The sequence below is a fragment of the Gavia stellata genome, chromosome Z (assembly GCF_030936135.1).
Source record: "Gavia stellata isolate bGavSte3 chromosome Z, bGavSte3.hap2, whole genome shotgun sequence".
In the NCBI taxonomy this organism is placed as follows: Eukaryota; Metazoa; Chordata; class Aves; order Gaviiformes; family Gaviidae; genus Gavia; species Gavia stellata.
The window spans coordinates 46,033,493-46,054,034 of record NC_082637.1 but is presented as its reverse complement, the minus strand read 5'-3'; positions in this window follow the sequence as shown (position 1 = coordinate 46,054,034).

Sequence of the window (20,542 nt, the reverse complement as noted above, 5' to 3'; positions counted from 1 at the left end):
GCATGTTGAAAATCCAGAGGTCACGTTGATCTGGACAGTTGTTGACAGGCAAGTGGGTACAACAACTTTGGAACAGTAATGTGCTGCAGGCACAGGATTGCAGCTACATTTTTATTCTTCCCTCTACACCTTTTCCCAAGCCATTTGGGAAAAGGTTTAGAGGAAAGACTAGAAATTAAAACAATAAAATAATTCTTGATCTGTTTTATGTAGTGTACAGGAACAGAAGGTCAGAATTTCCACACCTATATTTTAATATTAAAAACTTGACATTTGGTTGTATACTATATCACCTTTTGATGTAAAAACACTATTTCCTTCAACAGTCAACTGTTGGACACACTTTATATTAGTGATTCAGGAATTACTGGTAATACACTGGTTGGATGCATTTACAGTGCTGTGAGTCTTTCAGTCTTGCCAAACAAAAAAATGCAGTTAATGTGATATAGTTGCATTAATATGTCTAAAACTTCAAGCTAAGGGTATTTCTTCAGATTGCATTTCTCTGCTTCTTGCTAAAGAATAAGACTTTGAATGTGACAGCACTGGTGGTTGCTAAGAGTGCTAGTACTTACTCACTTACCTTGGGGTTTTTTTTTTTAGACCTGTGGCATGTACAGCAATGCTTTTCATGTGTTTTGTGTATATGCCTTGAATGAAAGTTTGCACTTTCGTACTCCCTTGAAATAAACCTCTAAATTGTCACTTTACTAAGACACCTAATGCACAGTGTGTTAAACTGCTGTTAAAGTGCTATTTACAGTTATGTAGGAACATGGTTTTGTTGATTGGTCCACTATAATTTTCTGCAATACTGTATGTAGAGTTCTCAGTTATAATAATAAATACTACCTGTTAGTAAACATGAAATATTCCTATCTTGAATGATTCTGTTTACAGTAATAAGCACTGGGGAGGGGGGAGAATAGGCTTGTATGCTGGGATTACAAAGTAGATACAATATTCCTGTTAACCTGAATTAATGTTTCTCAGAAATATTAAACATTTCCAAATATTAACAGCATTGGAGTAGTATATGGCAAAAATATTCATTAACTACGTACGGAAAGGTATTTACGCATACCAGAAGCATGGGCTGTTAATGCATACACTTCTACTAAACTTTGCAACACACTGTTCTCAGGGTAAAAATTCTAACAGGCAAGATGCTTATTCTGAAGGTTTCTACATGCTAAAAAGTCATTGTGGTATGCTTTCATGCAGTATAATGATTTTGATCAAAGTAACTGTTGACATGAAAGGTTTTTAGCTGGCTAGGCAACTTGAGAGTGAGAGTCAGAGGGCATTCCTTGCCATTCCACCACAGTGCTGCATAATGGCACTGATATGCCATAGTATGCTATGTTTATGACACATTTTGGGTTTTCTCTCATGTATAGTCTTTCCCCTGCTAAAGCTAAGTTTCCTTTTCCTGTTACGTGAAGATTCTGAATGATAGGGAGTGAAGTAATAAATTTTGGGAAAATGCTAGAGATTGTTGATACAGGTGCATGTTCATGGTGCTGGTGAGGAAGAACCAAATCCATCATACAGTCAGGAGCCTGGAATGCAACGGTTACCCTTCTGTTGGAGCTCTTGCAGAACTTGTAAAAAACCACTTGCTTGTACCAGCAAGTCAGTATTCCTGATCCACCCCTTTTTATAGCTCTCTTTGAATGGCTCAAGAAGGAAAACATTGAGCTGTTCAATATGCGAGTCATCCTGACAACAGGTGGTGGGACAAAATGAATTTAACCACCAAAATAAAAAATGAGGTGCAGGTAATGGGACCGTGAAATTTAATGTTGAGGAAACATACCTTTTTTTTGAGTTAAATCCTATCTGCCATAAGTTGCTCCTATTGTTTGTTGGGGGTTTTTTATTGTAATTATTATTCTCCCCATTCATTTAAATCAGTGCCTTCACTAGTGGAAAGATGGTCCAACTATACCACTGTTGTGCTTACGCTGGCTGCCTGGCCATTTATTAGATAATTTTTTTATGATGCTAAAATTTTGCAGTCTATTCTGGCAGAAGAATTCCGCAGTCGTCTAATGTGGCAGAGCGTGCACCTCTGTGTTCACCCCAAAAGACCTCAGAAGAGTACTTGAAAAATTACTTTCTGTCATGACCAGTACAGCTTATTTGACTATAAAGTGATCTGCCAGGCAGTGAGCAGTTTGGCCTGCTTTGTTCTTTACTGATGCTTTTAACATATATGAGATACGCTGCTTGAACACGGTGAGCAAAAAAGCAAGTACTTAGCACAATTCCATGTGCATTTGGGTTTGAGCAGCATTTGAATAGCAATTTTTGTATGCAGTGTCTGGCATTTTTCTTAAGGAGAGGTACAGCAAGGGAATATTAACTGCTGAATTTGAGCAAGGTCTTTGCCTTCAACTTCTACGGCCCCTTTCAGCGGGCCATTTCTCAGCCTGTGCGTGCTTCAGCTGGCAGGAGCGCTCCCCAAGCTCCTCACACGGTGGAGCCCAGGGGTCCCAGACCGTGTCTGTCTAGGGGCAGGGTCCTAACCCCTGCTTCTTTTCACAGACTCCAACTCGAAACGCTCGTTCATGGGAACAGATATCTGCTGCCGCGGGGTGGCAGAAAGTATCCAGTCCACGCGTTTCAGAAGGCGAATCGCCTCTTCCCCAGTACCCGTCTTCCAAGTTTCCTATTGCGTTTCCTGAATACCGGCGTACTTTTGCTTATACTGGTGAAAACTATTGTTCAGCTCTGCTGTTTGCCCTTCTTGTATTCTGTTCTGTGCTTTTGACCTGCTCCTGAAGGGTGGCAGATGACCGCAGAAATGCAAAATGCCAAATTGCTTCAGAGCTCCCGATGCAAAGAGAAGCAGAGCATAGCTTTCTGACCCGCTTGGCTGTTGAAGCATTGTTCTTTTTCACCATTCTTCCCCTGGCTAGTCGTGTGCTAACGTACCTCATTAATGTTGTGTCCAGCTCGAAACTACTGCAGATTTTTTTTCTGACAGTTAGCTTTAACCTCTAGAGTAACAGAAGTTCCGTGCCGGGATGGTACGGTCCAGCGGGACAAAGAATCTCATGAAACAGTATAGTCTCCATTCAGAACAGAAATACCCTCATCCCCTACACCTTGCTTATCTGGGCTTTTTACTGATTGCATAATGATTTTATTGCATATGATTTTAATGAAAAATTCCTTCTGTAGCTTACTGAAGCAAAGTCCAGACAGCAGGAATAAGTTTCCCTTACTAGCTAATGAAATCAGACAGCCTCCAAAAATTTGAAATAACCTGAGTAGCAGAATTCAATTCATACAGAGGATTTGCAGCCAGCCACTTCCTTTTTCCACCACATGTTTTAATCTTTAATTTGTTCATAGTGAGTCACTCACACAGACCTTTCATTCCTAATCACAGTAGTCCTTCTGATTACGTATTAAATAGCTGTAAGGAGTGTGGCAGAACTGTGTTTAAATCAGATCGTTTTGCTGTTAATTATATTATTTCCTTCCTTGTGCTTGTTTCACATAAGAAGCCTACATGCAAGCAAGTATTCAAATCAGGAGAAAAGGCAAGGCGCTAACGAACGACATGTTGTGGGATCTTCTGAAGCACATAGGTGGTAGGGAATGGGAACCAGTCCCCCCCGTCAGCCTCCTTTTTCACAACAGATTTGCAGAGTGCAGTCCTCCCTTTTGCAAATGAGGGCTAGCTGAAGCATATAGTCAATGTTTATTTCTAGTGAATATCTAATGAACATTCCCCCAAAACAAATAAATAGAAAATCCAATACTTGAGTATAAAAAGTAATGAAGTAAAACTGCCATTTGGAAACTTTGTTGAGAAAAGAAGTCATATTGCTTCTCCTTGAGATACATCTTCTGAATTTCAACCTTTGCTATTTGAGCTATGAACTGAGATTCAACCAACCAAACATGGGCAAATTTTGCAGAAGTGGTTTTAGGAAGTTCCTGTGTAGTTGTGCCCTCTGTTTGAGGCTGCCAATCCTATGGCAGGTTTGTGAAACAAATGCCTGAGCCTCAACTGTTGAGGGTGAGTTTACATTAATGTGTTGCACTGTGCACTTAGTTGCTCCAAGAAAGGAACCTGTTTACTCTTGGTGAAATGTGGGAAAATCCCAGCAAAGTGATAAACAGTTATATAGTGAGTATAGTTTAAGTAAACTACCCTGTCAGGAAGAACTAGAGGTCATCGGCCCATTCCTTAGGGAGCCTTAAACACCTGCTGCAAGGGTATTCTAAGTTACCTCCCACAATATTCTTTTCATGAAGAACCTCTGGTTTCTACAAATAATTTAGAACATTAGAATGCTCTTGCAACCCTTAAACCCAAAGCTTGTTAAACATGTAACATGGATCTTTGCCATTCCCATTTGACGGACATGGCCCACTGTGGAACTGTGAAGCAGTTTAAAAAGACTCAGCAAAATGAAAAACTCCAGGTTTGGACGCTTTCAAAGAAAACTAATCATACTATATGTACACATTTGCCATCCTGCATCTTAAAACTTGTGCTGCCATGGTTGTACTTAAACTGGTTAAAACAGCCCTGCATTATAATTAGGCCCATATGTCACAATACAGAGGATTTTGCATGCATGCACTTCTAAAAATGGAAGCCTTGGTTTATTATGAATTGGAAAAATATTTCCTGGAAAACAGCACTCTGGTGGGAACCTGCCAGCACCAAGTTTTGAACGGGGGATGATTTGGTGCACTGTAAAGGCTGTGGCTTTGTTTCTGCTCTGCTTGATACCTCTGGCCCTGCCAGCTTGAGAAGCTTCCCTTGTAGTCACCAGCTGTTTAAAGCAAGTCTGCCCCAGCCTATGGCACTTTTAATTCAAGAAAGTGGTCTTTGGGGCAGGAGGTGAGAGGAGAGCAAAAATAGGCAGAAAATCAGGATTTTTTTCAGCCAAGGTAAAATATTTAGTGTAATATTTAGCCACATCAATATAAAATTTCTGTTGAAATCATGAAGTATTCTGTCCTCTTGCCAACATGAACTGCCATTTACTGATGCTTGTTTTCGCGACCCAGAGGCCCCAAGAGTTACTGACACCGTGTTACAGAGGCCCCGTGACTAACACCAGCCTTCCCCTCCAGCTATACCCACTAAACCAGAGCTAGGGACCTCAGACCCACAACGTGGGGTTTACCCTCCCTTTTGGGCGTGAGAGTATGACCAAGCCTCCCCCTTCCCTGCTGCTGGGGAGCCAAACAGAGAAAATGAGGCGCAGGGCAGCCAAGGCCCTGCCGGTGGCAGCCATGTTCCCCAGCCCAGCTGCCGCTGCCCAGTGGCTCCTCAGCACCCTCTGGCACGCCCTGAACACAGTGTCCTGAGCCACTATTGGCTAACTCAAGCTCTGTCCCTGCCCCACCTGCCAAGCACACCAATCATGTTCTCCCTAGTCAGCTGCCCCGCCCCCCTCAGTGAGGCTGCTGAGGGCAGGGAGGTGGCCATCGGCATTCCTTGCAGCAGCTACCTGACAGGCCCTGGGGTGAGAGGCCAGGGGGTGTTTTGTGCAGCCCTCATTTTTGTCCCTCCCGAACAAACTTCATCTCACTGGGAGCATGACGGTTTGTGTCGTGGGGCCTATCAGGGGCAGGGCCCATCGCAAGCGGGTGGGCCCAGGTTGTCACCGGGATGTCAACAACCTGTGGGCGTCCCCCTGAGCATGAGCCCCTTGGGGGGTCTCCTCTGCTTCCCTCTGCCTTCCTGGGCTGTGGAAGATGAATTTGGGGGAGAGTGTGGCAACAGTGGGAAGGCTGCTAGGGAAATGCACGAAGTGAGCTTAGAAGGCACCAGCGTGCCCTGGAAAATGTAAGCAAAGGAGAGAAAAGGAAAATTTAGTATGTTAGGATGAGCTTGCTGCTGAAATCTCTTGGGCTGGGAATCATCTCACAAGGAAAGGGAGGAATCCTGCCATCTTTGAGAAGGTTTTAAACTCCGGTGGACAAAGTATTGTGAGGCATAATACAGAAGTACCATGGTTAGCTCACCAGACACTGGGGAATAAGGGATTGACTCCCTCTTGGGCATTTGTATTTTTACTGTTCATCTTTCCTCCTTTTAATCCTGTTTCTCTACCATTTTCACATCTTTTAATTACTAATTAAAATTGCTTTTCTTTTTTCAGAACAGTGAAGGCACAATGGATCAAAATGGGAAAGATATACTGCCGGAAGATACAGAGCAGAAGAAACAGTCATTCTTTTTTGGTTTGAAAGTGAGTATTGTTAACAGTGTAAAAGCAGTTTGGAAGTTTTCTGTGTCATCTACTTTCTTTTATCCTTGTTTTTTTATGGACCAATTGGCTAGGTAGCTCTACAGTACCAAATTTTTATTTGTTCAAAGTGCTCTTTGGTATGTATAGTGGAACTGTCAGAGTGCAAAGATATTCTAGGCTGAGTCACATTTGTAGTGAATTTTTGTAGTGAAAAAAGAATTGATACCAGAATTTATACCAGTTTAACATTCCAAGTTCAGTATTTATGAGCATAGAATTTCGGTTATTATCATTTGCCCCTATTCTGAAAAAAAATAAGTATCTGTCGTATCTTCATGGCATATATCAAAAGATGATTTTGTTTTTCAGTGGTGCTGTATGTATCAGTACACTTGGCCAGAAGATCAGTTTAAGAGGCAGGTATCTGATTCTGCTTTGTCCCTTGGATTGGCTGGCCTTAAATAGTCATTTATCTTAATGAAAACAGCTCACTTGCTTGCTTTCTTAAACTTTGAGTACTCTTTGAATAAACCAAAGAGCCACTGCAATCCCAACAACAGACATTCTGCCTGGACTAGTTTCTAGTCTAAGCAATGCTGCTTACATCTATATAGAAATGGCCAGTTTCTCGTGAGTTTTCAGTAAAATAAGATGATTTTTAATGCACAATACTTGGATCCAGTACTTAATAGTATAGGACAGCAAACAAATAGCGCATCCTTCTCATGGTTTGGTGCATTGTCTTTGCAACTTCCTGGTAAGAGAGTGGCTGGCACTGGGTACTGGACATAAGCTAAGCAGAGGTATACACAATCTTACAGCTTCCTTGGGTTCACTTTCTCCCTCCTAGTGATCTGTTTTATACAGGTATCCTTACACATTGTTCCAGACAAATTATATTTTTAAACTAGTTTTTGACAATTTTTTAAATTAAGGCATGATGTGAAAAATTAGTTATTTTTTTCATGGAGGAGTTGACATCTACAGTCTGTTATAAACATTATAAAAGATATGCATAATGTTACAAATCAATCCAAAGGGTACATATTCTGTCATTATTGTGGAGTGCTGGGAACATGGTTTGTTGTCTTTTATGTGATCATCTTGCTTTTATCTTCATACCTAGCCCTTGATTACTTTTTATACTGTGTTTAGATTGTAAGATTTTTGTGGCAAAGTTGATTTGTTTGTATTGTATAAAGATCAATGGCTACCAAACTGTGACTCTTACGAAAACATCTAGTCTTTAAAAAGTTTAAGTAATAATAATAATAAGAAATAGAAAACTTCGTAGTCATCCATAGAAATAATTTTTACAGTCCTGTGCCATTAATGTGAAAAAGTATAATAATATTATAATATATTCTTTTCAGGTATCAGAATTGTTGTAATCCCTCACAAATATTAAAAATGAGTGGCAAAAGTAGCCATCACTTTTGGAGCAAGCACACATCTCTCTCTTCTATACTATACAGTCAGCAGTAAGTTCTAACATTTGGGTTGCTGCAGCATGTAACCAACACAGCTAGCTTTCTAATGAGTCTACTAGTAACAGTTGTTCACAAATAGATGTTGCAAAGGAAAATGCTGAATCACCAAGAACAGGAAAGAGAATCCCAGACAGTTTCCTATCTGAAGATGTCAAACAGCTGTTTAAATCAATGTCAAAAATATCTGTTGCTGGGGGGGTACAAAAAAGCTGATTTGTGACCCACTGCAAAAACTTTTACTCCCTTACGTGTTCTTGATCAAAAATTGTCTTCCTATGCCAGTTTCTTTGATCCAAGACAAATGTTTCAGTGGGGAGATATTAGGCAAGATAGATACAACATTTCAGGAAAGAGAAAAGGCTCCAGCTGACATTCAAGACTTCCTCCATTTCTACATTACACACTTCTGACGGTGAGCAGTCTGTACTGATAATTACTTATGAATGTCTCAGAGGAGCACAATGCGATTAGCCAGGAACAATAGAACAAAAATGAAAAGAAGGAAAATAATAGAGCCTGAATTTCGAAAGACAGCTCCTGAATACAAGAACTCAGGTATCACATTCTGAAATAATTTCCAAATAATAGAAGCATGAATATCTAGGACATGGAAAAAGATGTTTGTCAAAGCAAAAGTAGGCAAACCATCTGCTACATTTATTTACACCAAACATTTATTTTTCCACAAAAGCCTGCAAGAAATATCGAGAACATATACGAAAATCATGACAGGCATTTGGGAACTCTCTTAGATCCATAATGTGTTACATTTGGCCCTCATGCATAGAGGTAGTTAATTCTTACAAGTTTGTTAGTTGCTCCTGACATTGAATTCAGGGGGAAACTAGGCTTGGATTTCAGTGGGAGTTGGATTAATGTAAACAATTTTCTGCTCATTTGAGCAAAGCATTGGATTCTCAAATGAATGACACCTTGGTTTTTTAACTCTACATCTGCTCTGAAGTGTATTACCAGGCTTTTTTATGGATCTGCTACTGCTAATGGCTTGCATACACAGTGACCATTCTGTGTGGAGAGGCTACCACACCAGAGCGTCTTTGATCCCACTTGAATAACAGAGGGGAGAATCTGTGCCAAAGCCACACTTTCCATATTTCACCCCTCCTCCCCATCTTCATGACTTCAAAGTACTTTAGGGCTTTGTACCAATTTTTCAGCTATGTTACTCTGTGTGTGTGTTCGTGTGCATGTGTGTGTGCATGCACATCTAAGAAAAACACCAATTAATGGCTGTGATTGACCTTCCCGCATAACTGGGGAAAAATTAAACCAATTTTTATAGCTTCTGGATTCTCAGGTATAACCTCAAATCTCCAAGGAACAATTTGTTGGGGACTGTATGATTTCCACCATTACAATACTTTTGGGTAGGCAAGTGTGCATCTGAAGACTGACGTAGCATCCAGTTCCTTACAGCCCTCAAGAAGCTGACAACTATTTAGGCAGCTAGTTTCAATTGGTTCTCATACTGTCTCTGACAAGATGTTCCTCAGAGGCTGACAGCAACAAAGTCCATGCCTAGCTGACCAAGGAGGCTTTAACATGGGGACAGAATGAAACAAGCTGAAATAAGATCTGTTTTTAACTTCAAATAACAAATGCAACATAGGCAGCACAAACCTGTCTTTTCTGATCTGCCAGCAGCCCACATCTGTGAGAGCATGCAGTTGCTAAGTGTTGCCATCTAGTCATTTTTTGGAGTAGTGACTGAGACTGGCAATATGAGTGCCAGACAGTGATGTTGACATGAATAGTTTTTCCTCTTGACTTTGTAATCAGTAAAAATTTCTCTACTCATTTCAGTGGAAGCAGGACTAGGCCTATATTTTTTTTCTAAAAAACAACAACCACAAACAATGTAGGTATTTATCAGTGTGGATACCTCACTGCAAGAGTTGGGTCCTGAACATCCGTTTAAATTATAGCATGCAGAGGTCAGTGTTCTGCCTTGTTACAGTGTACTCCCACTTACTTTAGAGAAAAAGTTGTATTACATATGTGTTAACATAATACATACTTTTTTTGCCAGTGTCAGAAGTACCATGTGTCATCTTCCACAATCTGTGGGGACTGCAATGGAAGTTGTATGAAGGCACTGTGAAGAGGAAAGAGCTGTCTAAAATTTTTTGAGAGAAGCAAATTACTGACCTTTCAAGATACTAGAGGGAGCAACTTAGAAGGCACCCTATGTCCTCACTTTGATTTTTAAGGATTCGATAATTTTCTCTGTTTATCCTGCATATCCTTTTCTGTGTCATGAATTTAAATGGGAATGACTGCAGTTCAGCAGAGAAAGCAAATAAAACTGTAAGTGTTGTAGGCAATTAAAAAGTTACTATTTTTCATTGTTCTTTAGACTGTAGTAGTAGCTTGAAATTGAGCCTGGAGCATGACCTCCTTATGCTATACAAACATCAGAACAAAATTACTCTTTCTCCCAAATGTTTTACTGTTCGTCAGATGTGGAGCTGCTGGAGGGAAACATAAGCCTTCAGACAAAGTACATGTATTTCTTTGTCTCTGCAGGAACATAGTAAGTTGCTGTTTATACAACAAGTAGTATGTCTTTTTCTGTTCAATGTAACTCCCAGGCTAGAGAGCTCAGCTCAGTTAACTGCTGCCTGAGATATCTCTGGGTCAAATGTGAGCCTGAGAGTAGGCATGTTCTAGGTTAATAAGCCCACTTACCTAACCAGGTTGTCCCCTGCCCACACTAAGGAACTCAAGTCTGTCCTTCTTCCTCCCCCATCCTTTTATTTCTCTCTCTCCTTATTTTTGCATATCCATCCCTCTATATATGTTTCTCCATTGTCTTCTACTCTCTTTCCAAACAATGCCTTGGGTTTTTTTAATCACCTTTTCTCTCAGAGTCTACTCTTGTCAGTCATGAAGCAGTCTTTGCTTCCAAATGCCCAGGGAACAGCCCCTCTTTCAGTTTGCTTTGTTTCATGGATAAACTTCCCAGTTGCATTCCTCACTCCTCTTCCATTCTCCTTTGACCATCAGACTTTCCTGTTTTATGACAGGATTCTCTCAGTCCTGGTTGCAAAGGAGATCTCTCTGCCAGACCCACAACCCTGTCTCCAAGTGTTAGCAACATCTTTGGCTTGCCTGGTTGTCATTGTGAATCAGTTAGTCCAGTGGTGTTGCTTCACCAAAAAGACTCCCTTCTTTCCAGGTGCCCAGAACAGCCACAACCATTCTCTCCAAGCTACTCAGACATCTCCACTGCTGGTAGCTGCCTGGGAACTATGCTCTTTTTCTGTCTTCACCATGCAAATAAGTTATTCCCTGGAGGCACATGTGACTGTTAAACACAGCAGATGAAAACAGTCAGTTCTTCAAGGATGAGATACCAAGCATGGGTGCCGTCCAGATGGTGTTTATGAAGATACCTGAGGAAAGAGTGCTGAAGCTGCCCTAGCTACCCACCACTAGTCATGCTCTCAGAAATCCCACCGGGTGAGAGCTGTGTAAGAATTTCAGATCTACTTTAAAGCTGTAAAGTATTCTTCTCAGATGCATAAGGGATGTGGGAAAGAGCTGAGTGAAAACCTCAGCTGGGTTCTACTTTGCTCAGCTTTAATTGTATCCCCACCCAGAGGCTGGCAGCTAGGTGGCGAAGTACTACTTTGTAGTTTGGGTTTGGGGTTTTTTTTCATCTGACCTGAAACCCATCAAAATTAATGAAAATCCCCAGGCTTCAGTGAACTTTTGGTTAGGACCATAAAGCATGAAATGGATTTCTTCTGACATAAGAAAGATAACTATTCAGTGAGTATCCTGGCTATTTTCTGATAATAGCTGTCCCTGCTTTAGAATTTTAGTTTGAAAGGACATGTAGCTTGATTCCCCAGACAGGTACTGCTGGGAGAAAGCACTGCCTCTGAAAAACAGTGTGCAAAAGGGTTCTAGCTGAGGGAGGTTAATATAAATTTGTTATAGAAATGATTCCTTGAAAAAGAGGAGGTGTTTTAATGCTGCCCAAAGGCAAAACTGTGCCTTAGCTCCTGGAAACTCTTGCATCACAGCCTGATGGTGGTGTCACACTGGAGAGTGTCCTTCCCTCACAAAGTAATCTACAGAATGACAAAGCAGACTCTATACCTCTGATTCCTTCTGCAAATAGAAACTGACTCGAAATGTGAATCTTACCTCTATTTAAAGGAATTCATACTGCTGGAGTAGAGTATGTAACACAAATTAAAGCTTGTGTAGATCTTAGAACAAGTGCCTATAAAACAAAAGGGAACTAGTGCTATGTTTCACTTGTAGCACTGTCATAATGGTTCACTGTCTATAATTTGCAGGAAAGACAGGTTTCATTGTATAAAATAAAGATTGTATAATGTTCAGGCAGTCAGCTTAGGCTGTCTTTATTTATGATGCTTAAAATTCACAGACAAGCTAAAACAAGTAAAACAAGTAAAATTTGTCTTTGGAGAAGTCAGTGGAAGGAAGGAAAAGGCACTCTAACCTGTGTTTTGTCTAAATGTTTTTATTGACATAGTAGTTTTTACAGCGAAGAATTTAATACAAATTATTCTAACATCATTGCTGAAACTGAGTATCCAAAAGCTATGTAGGAGAAATATAGTCTATTTTGCCAAGCTTTCAGTATCTGCTATGCCTTTTGAGGAGTAATTGGAGCTATTACCCCTCACCTGTAGTTACCTTTATTAAAAGATGTGAGAGTCTAACTTTCAGTGATGGTTGTGAAATTGGATGCTTAATACTGAAGTGGGTTATTCCACGCAGGGTGTTGGAGCTGGCCCACCGCACCTGCCTGCATGCTCCAGGGGAAGCCTTGCTGTCTAGCCTGGGTCTTTGAATTCTGCTATGCAGCAAGATGATTCAAAGTTACATCTTTAAAGCTGATATTAAACCTCTCCCCTCTCTTCCCTCTTTCCCCCCAAGTCACTCCAGTCAAGTTTTCTTTAGCTCGCTGACTTTTCAGGCTTACAAACATGGTGTGGGTTCTCATGCAACAAATAGAATACATAAAACAAAAAAGGTTTTTTCGTCCTTTTAAGGCTGCCTCTGTCACTGATCTAACAATGCGGCAACACCAGTTTTCTTTGCTCCGTGATCAGTACTGTAATGGCTTGCTTATTTAGGAATGACTGTGTCACAGTAGGTTCTTTCTCACAGCTGAAGCCCAGCTTCACCATACAATTACACTGTAAAGGGAACAGAATACCAGGGCCTTTTGTGAATGATATGTAAAACACAAAGAACCAGGGACATCTCTTACATGGGAAAGAAGTGGTCCATCCCCACCAGAACTTTATAATCCTCACTGAAATCTTGCTTTAGCATTATGTTTTAAGAGTAACATGTAGTGGTGTCATGATGCAATGGAAATTTCTCTCTGTGATGCAGTGGAGTAACTATTTGCCTTGCACAGAGTTGCTGTAATATCTAACAAGTCACAATATGCAACAATTTGTTCTAACATGTAACGAGTTTCCACTGCTTGTGTGATTGTTTGTTTTTTAAGTAATGCTTGACAGTGACAGTGTTCTCCTGCACTTATGTACTCGCTTCGAAATCTCAGGGGGGAATTCATTTGCTGTCCCCAAGCTCTCAGAAACGGGCACTTGGTGACTGAAGCTGTGAGCATGAATAGGGCAGTGTAAAAGAAAGTTTCAAAAACTTTTACAAGGTAATGTCCTTTTTCTGTTGTTTTCCCAGTGTACAAGTAAATATTCCTGTCTTTGTTAGTTTTAGCTTGTTAATGTACTTGTTTTGTTTTGTACGACATGGCACCTTAACATTTCTGTTGTTTTATATGCATGGTGCACATGCACACACTCGACAACTACTGACCTCATCAGCTAAAAAGCCTTAGAGCCACTATAAGGAACAAACACAGGCATGGAGGCTTATATATGAGTCTGCTCTCCCAAGGTCACACAGACAAAGTATCACAGAAGGAACTAATATTCAAGAGCTATTGTCTTTAGTCTAAAGCTATTGTCTTTAGCATAAATTATGCTTCTCTTCATTGCAGAAATCCCTGTGCATTGCCAGAGTAGCATGAACAGGGCTACATGTAAATAATTGTTACAACTAACAGTTATAAATTCTATGTAATGCAGGTGCAAGGCCCTGTCTGTGGTTTCTTGAGGGACTGCAGAGAATAGAGTAAGAAACTGCAGGTTTTTGAAAAAAATGCTAGAGCCTGAAGCATGGCAAGAGTTGGAGATGTGGCACAAATCACAGCAGATTTACAAAAGAACAGCTGCTAGGCTCTTCTTCCAATTGCTTCATGGGGTTGCCTTCTGTATAGAGAAGAGGGATGATTAAATTTGGATGGAGAAACCTAAAGACAGCCTGGATCCTCTTTCCCACATGAAAGGGCAATAACTCAGAGAGCAGACATAGGAAAGTATTCTGCATCTAGCTAGGAAACCCCTGTTTTCTTTAATGTTTGGGGTTTTTGGTTTTTTTTTGTTTGTTTGTTTTTTTCCTGCCAAGGTTGTTTTGTTACAAGGGAAGATTTTGAAAAGTTCCTTCTTTGTGAGATGGAAGAATAATAGTAGCAGGGTGAGTGGCACGCAGATCATGCCCAACAGTAGATCTGCAGACTTGGAGCACTGCTGAGCAGCCATTGCAAAAAAAAGCTGAGAACATGTTTGCACTCTCCTTATGTCCTGGAGTATTCCGTGTCAGGCAGAAGTCTGTTGGCAGCAATAGCTTGGGAAATGGTTCTCAGGTCTGTAATTGCTTCTACTTGCAGCTGATCCCAGGCTCTTAAAAATCATATTCATACAATCAGGCAAGAGAAATGATCGATGCAATTAGTCCCCAGTTGCTGCTCCTCGGGCACCAAGAGAGACAGTCTGTGCTGAGCTATGCTCCAGTGGGCTGTCACATTCTTGCTTTGAGTATATTATTTCAAATGCATTATTTTTAGAGCCTTCAAGTCTATAAAGGCTTATGGATGCTGGATCGGGGCCAGCTCTGACTACACTTCTAAAAGGGGTGGCCACAAAGAGCTATTCAGGGTAGTGCAGTGGATGACGTGCAGATCTGATGAGCTCCTGGACTATTTTGGGCCAGCTGTGCTCTTCTGTGCTGCAACGGAGCTAGCTCATGGAAGATGCTTATGTGCAGTTTATTGTTGGACCTAAGGCAGTCCATAGCTGTGCAAAGGAGTGTAAATTGACTTCAGGAGTTAGCCTTAGCATGCCACAAGCAGGCAAAAGGTAGCAGAGCGCTACACATAGTTACGTTTCAACTGTTGCGCTGCTTCCTCTTCCAAGATACAGCAGCACGATCACACCTCTGTGCCATGCATGATATACTCATCTCTGCTGCTCCAAAAAGTCTTTTGCTGGCTGTTTCCTATACACGTTCAATGATAGGATTAGCATTATACTTTCCACCACTGCTTCTGTTTGTATCAGTAGTCCCCATGAAATAACCAAATCTTCTAGGGGAAAGATGGAACATAATACTAAACAATACCTCTTCTCAATGGGAACTCTAGCCACTGGTGAAGAGAAGAAGACAAGTGCAGATATGCCTTAATTTCTGTCATAACAAAGAAGGTGGCAGAAGCAGGAGCAATGGATTATCTGTAATAAAGTCCATGTCTTTCCAACTTCCATTACCATGATCATTGTTCAGAAAACAACAGAGCAATCCAGACAGAGCATTATTTAATGTGGAGGCTCAGATGGGATTTTGTCATGGAGGATATATATTTCCACAACAGCTCTACCAGCTGCCACTACAGTATCAAGGGAAGAGGTAGAGATAAGACCCAAAAAGAACTCAGAGACAACCAATTTACAGCAATTTACCCTTAAGTATCGAAACCAAAACTGTTGTTTCTACATACTTTAAAAGCAAAGGATCCTAAATGATATCTCATGGTTTCATGCAAGATGTCAGACTTCTAGAGGCATGGGTCACTTGGCAAGCAAAGTAGCATTGCCGTCCTTTGTGCAGAGCTGTCAGAGACTTTGTCAACTCTTCAAAATCTAGCATCTTCTTTCCTGTCAATATCTCAACTCTTAAGCTGGAAGCTCTAGAAACAAAATAACAATAATTCTTAAGGTGGTGATGGCACAGGATTTGAATGCTGGCAAGACTTTTTGGGTTGGTTTTTTTTGCCACCTGATGGTGATAACCCATGCAGATGTAAGCTTTTTGCACTTCACCCAGAAACAAAGGGTGGAGGAAGCTCCCAGAAGGCCTGATGAACTCTCCCTTATACACACACTCAGTTTTGTAAAGCCTTGTTTCCTAAATGATACGTTGTTCTGATGGCTGAGGAGATTGTGACTATAGAAGCCTGATGCAGTCCCTGTAGCTGTGTAAATCAGGGTCAGCAGAAATATAGCAAACTACAATATTCGATTAGGAGTTCTGTGTTTATTTTTGTATGGGACAGAGCAGATTTTTATGTTTGCCTAGAACAGTCTAGAGGCCAGGGTCTCACTATTGCTGTGGTGAGCAGATGGTATTAGCATAGAGTAGCGGATGAATATCCTGAAAAAGTTCTTCCCTTGCACACTATTTACTTTTACAACCTTTACACAGAAGCTATGAGGCAAAAGAGTTTAGTAAGCACCAGAGACTTCTTGACTTTAGACTGAGAATCAAATTTGACAATGCAACAACCAGTTGAGCGAAGACTACTGTCAAAGATATTGCTGATTTTTGCCAACATACTAATTTTCTCTGACTTGTCTGTCAGAAGGAACATAAGGGATGTGTTGTGCTAACAGGAGCAAAGTGACCATAGAGGATGTTTCTCATCGGTGTTTTTTGGTGTGGGAGAGTTTGAGCACTTGTTCACAATTTAAGTAGTATTTTTATAGATCAGCCTGTTGAGCTTACATGTATAAACACATCCAGTATAATTGAGAAAATTCAACAGATACCCATCCTATGTGGTTGCTACCATCTGGTGGCTATGTCCATACACTGCATTTCTATTTGCTAATTACTTCTGTCCCTTCAAATAGTGATGGAAAATTAATGGATATTTTTTTAAATGTGCCTGTTGTACAGTAACAATTCTTGCAGGTTTGCAGAAGCAACAGACTATTGCAGAGGCTGTGTCTAATCTGAACCTTCAGACTTTGCTGTGGTACCCATAGTTTTTACAGTGCAAAAGCTGGAAATGCTGTTGATGTGACACATTCCAAAGGTGAGGCATTCTTATTCTTGCTGCTGTGTTGGGAGTGTAGAAACACCATTTGCTCAATTTCACTGGCATCCTGTACATACCATCTGTGAACCGCTGATGGCAAAAGGAGTTTTGACTCATGCAGCCAGTGAGTTAATGTTGGCAGCAGTCTCAGCCCAAATGTGGACAGTTAGCTAGCAGCCCTAGCGGAAATGCTTTGCATTGTCTCGGTGCTAAATCACCGGTAAGTCTGTCATTCTCTGTTAGCTCCCTGTTGTGACCATGAGATGGCAAATCAGGTTCATGCACAGGCACTTGTGCCTCACAGGCACCAGTCCCAGAAAACACAGCATTGCTTTCACATAAACAAATACTTGGGCTTTGAACCTCTGTAAATTCAACAGAAAATACTTCTCTTGTCTTGCTACTAATCCTGCATTTATAGATGGGCTGCCTTGCTGGATAATCCTCAGTTTCCCACCTGCATTTCCAAAGTACTTCTAGCAGTTCCCACATGACCTCTATCGTAGTTTCCCTTTTTGCACTATACCTGCATATGCAGTACATGTATTGTGTAGAAGGTAGTGCAGAATTCATGTAAAGAGGTGTAAATCAGCCTGTGCTTTATAGAGACCAGACCCCTGTACCAAGATGCACCATCAGAGCTAAATACTGCAGCTGACAGGTAATTACACAGACAGTCTATCACACATTACCATATCCTGCTACCTAGTGTGAACCCTGGCACAAAGAAGTAATTAAAATGATCCTTACATGTTCTAGGTTCCTATAAGCTGAAGTGAGGCAAGTTGGCCACAGTTGTACTTAGTTACCGTGTTAGTTACCACTGCCCTTCCCTGCAGAATTGCAGCTTTGTGTCATTCGCAGTTTTTCTAGAAAACATGGACCTAGACCATAGTTTCCTGGGTGGACATTCAAGATCTGGAGAGAGCTTTTGTAATCTTTAACCTCTTTTATGTATTTATATTGGATGAGACATGTGCTGTCCCTAGTAAGTTAAGCCTCTCAGTGCCCTTATTAGGTGAAAAAAGCATTATTGTTCTGACTTACTGAGGAATAGAGAAGTTTGACTTGTACTTTAATTGTGTGCAGCAGAGGTCAGGCTAGAACCTGCACTTTCTGAATTTCAGTTAAATAGGCCTAAGTTTTGCAAATGGCAGCCCATGATTTAGGAAAAACAGGTTCTGCCTGTGATCCGTGCATATGACTGTATACATATGCACAAGGTTGCTGCAAATGCTTGCAAATCTGGCATCCTTTATTGCATATGCAGTTGGTATCACAGAAATCTGTCCATCACTATAACATCCATAGAAATGACTCTGTTGTATTCCTCTTACTGGCTTACACATATGGAAGCTAAAAAGGTTGAAAATATTGTTTTGGAAAAGAATTACTTAATTCTGGCTGCACAGGCATCCAAAGTGAACCATCAAGACTGAATGCAGCCATTGCCTGCGGGTACTCCTTTTCCCGAGAAAATGGCAGCAACCCATACTGAAGAGCAACATTAAGCAATGAACCTTCTGAAGCAACCTTCAGAGATATCCTATGAATGAAAAACCTATTTCCCAGAGCAGGACAAGGGAGCTGTCAACATACCAAAGGCACAGAAGTAAGGTGAACAGAAAGAAGTCACACAGTGAAACTGACAGATAATCTGGTACGGATCCTGGACAGAGATATCCAGCTCTCCAAGCCAACATGTTGATGCTAAGGTGGCATTTTACTGCCTTTTCAGATGATAACTAGATGTTGATTTTGCTATAGCAAGACCAGCCTGCCTAACTGTAATTCTTACTGTTAGCCTCGACTGAGGCAGACTCTGCAGAGCTGAAGAAGCCGGAATGATGCTGCCATTTACAGAAGCTATGCCCAGAGCCAGCATTCAGGGTTACTCAGAGAGAGCACACAAAAGCTGGGAAAGGCAAAGAAAACCCCTTATTGATCTGTGATAACATGTCTGTGCTTCAGTAATGCAAGACTGGAGTCAGATTTCAGCTGACAGTTCTTCTGAGAACCCTTGTAGAGGCAAATGAACTGTTCCCTGTTTCCTATTTATTGCTTGTTTTGTTTGTGAATGCCTTGTTTTGATTTAACATGACAAAGTGATTACCTAAATACAAGGTTTCTATCTCTGGCAAGGAACACATGAGTTGGAATCCAGATGAAGCTCTCAGAAGGATTTCTTTTGAAATGCAAGTAGAAAATACCACCTAATCGTAATTCCTATATAAGCACATGATTACTCCCATTTCCAATTAGCAACTGAATTCCATCTCAATACAAAGCACAATACGTAAATCCAGTTCTAAAGAGTAAGAGAATTAAAACATGCATAACACTAGGCATGCTGCTTGACCTAAGTAGTGAATAGTAATGTCAATTTTTGCAGTATATATACCAGAAAATTCTCACTTCATAAGTGAATTTCAAAGCTTGTGTAGATTCATTGGTTTGTGTAAAGATTAGTTTTTATTCAGTGTTTCAGCCTGCACCTGTTTTAGTTGAAGATTCGTTGGATGTATATTTTCAGGGCCAAATTACGTCATTAAGGTGTACATCCTGTACAATACAGGCCATAGAATGACATCCAGTGACTGGACAGCCCATAAACTTTTATGATTAAAGATCAGACCCTGAATGTGCATGTAAGTCAGTATGCACTTACAAAAAATATATGCATATGTATTGGGCACAAGAAAATATATACTTCATATTCCTTTTTGTCTGCTATTGAGAAATGTGTTGCAAATGTGGCCTTTCATATCCTGTGATAATGCTCAGCACCTCTGAAGCACATAACGTGGATTTAAGATGCCCTCCCTTGAGAGCAGGAGACAGTAGGCAGGGGAGATCGCCCTTCTCCCAGCAGCTGCCTTCAGCATCTCAGCCCTCTCTGGTGTTGGTGTGTAGCCCTGACTTAATGAAATTTTTAAAAATGTTGTGCTTTCATGTTAATTCTTTTTGGTAATTTTATAAACCTTCTGGATGCTTAGACTACAAAACTTCATTTCTTCAGGTTAGATCAGATGTTTAAGAGAATCACACCTTTACAGGTAGGCTCCTCAAACTCTACAATGCATGATATTGCATGGATGAGACTTGTCAAGAGTAGAGAGAGATGTCTGGCAATTTAAGTTAATGGTATATGGAAAAAAGGGAATGTGTTAAACCTTTAACTTCATTGGATGCCGTGGGGAGTTAGGCTCCTGTTGTTTGGGATCTTTAGGAGTAATAGTATAGGAAAGCAGTTGACCTTACTCTCGCCAATACATGCTTAATGCCTTTCTCAACTAGTTTAAATTTTTGTGCTTCTGCTGGGTGATAGTGATCTTCTGATATTACTTTAGCTATGGGTGTCTAGAGGGTGTTCTCATAACTGGTTTTGACACTCTTGTTCTACCACAAACCTTTCAGTAGCTTTGAGGAAGCAGAATGATGTTTTGGATTTTTCTGGTTTGATTATTTTTTTTAGTGAAAGGGTAATGAGAGTTGGATTGTTTTAGCTTATCACTTAGCAGAAAAAGCTTGTTAGGAAATAAAAAATGGTAAGGTAATCTATTTCTCCGCCAAGTTTTGAGAGTTGCTCCTTCTCTGTCATGTGATAGGAAAGCTAAAAAACATACAAA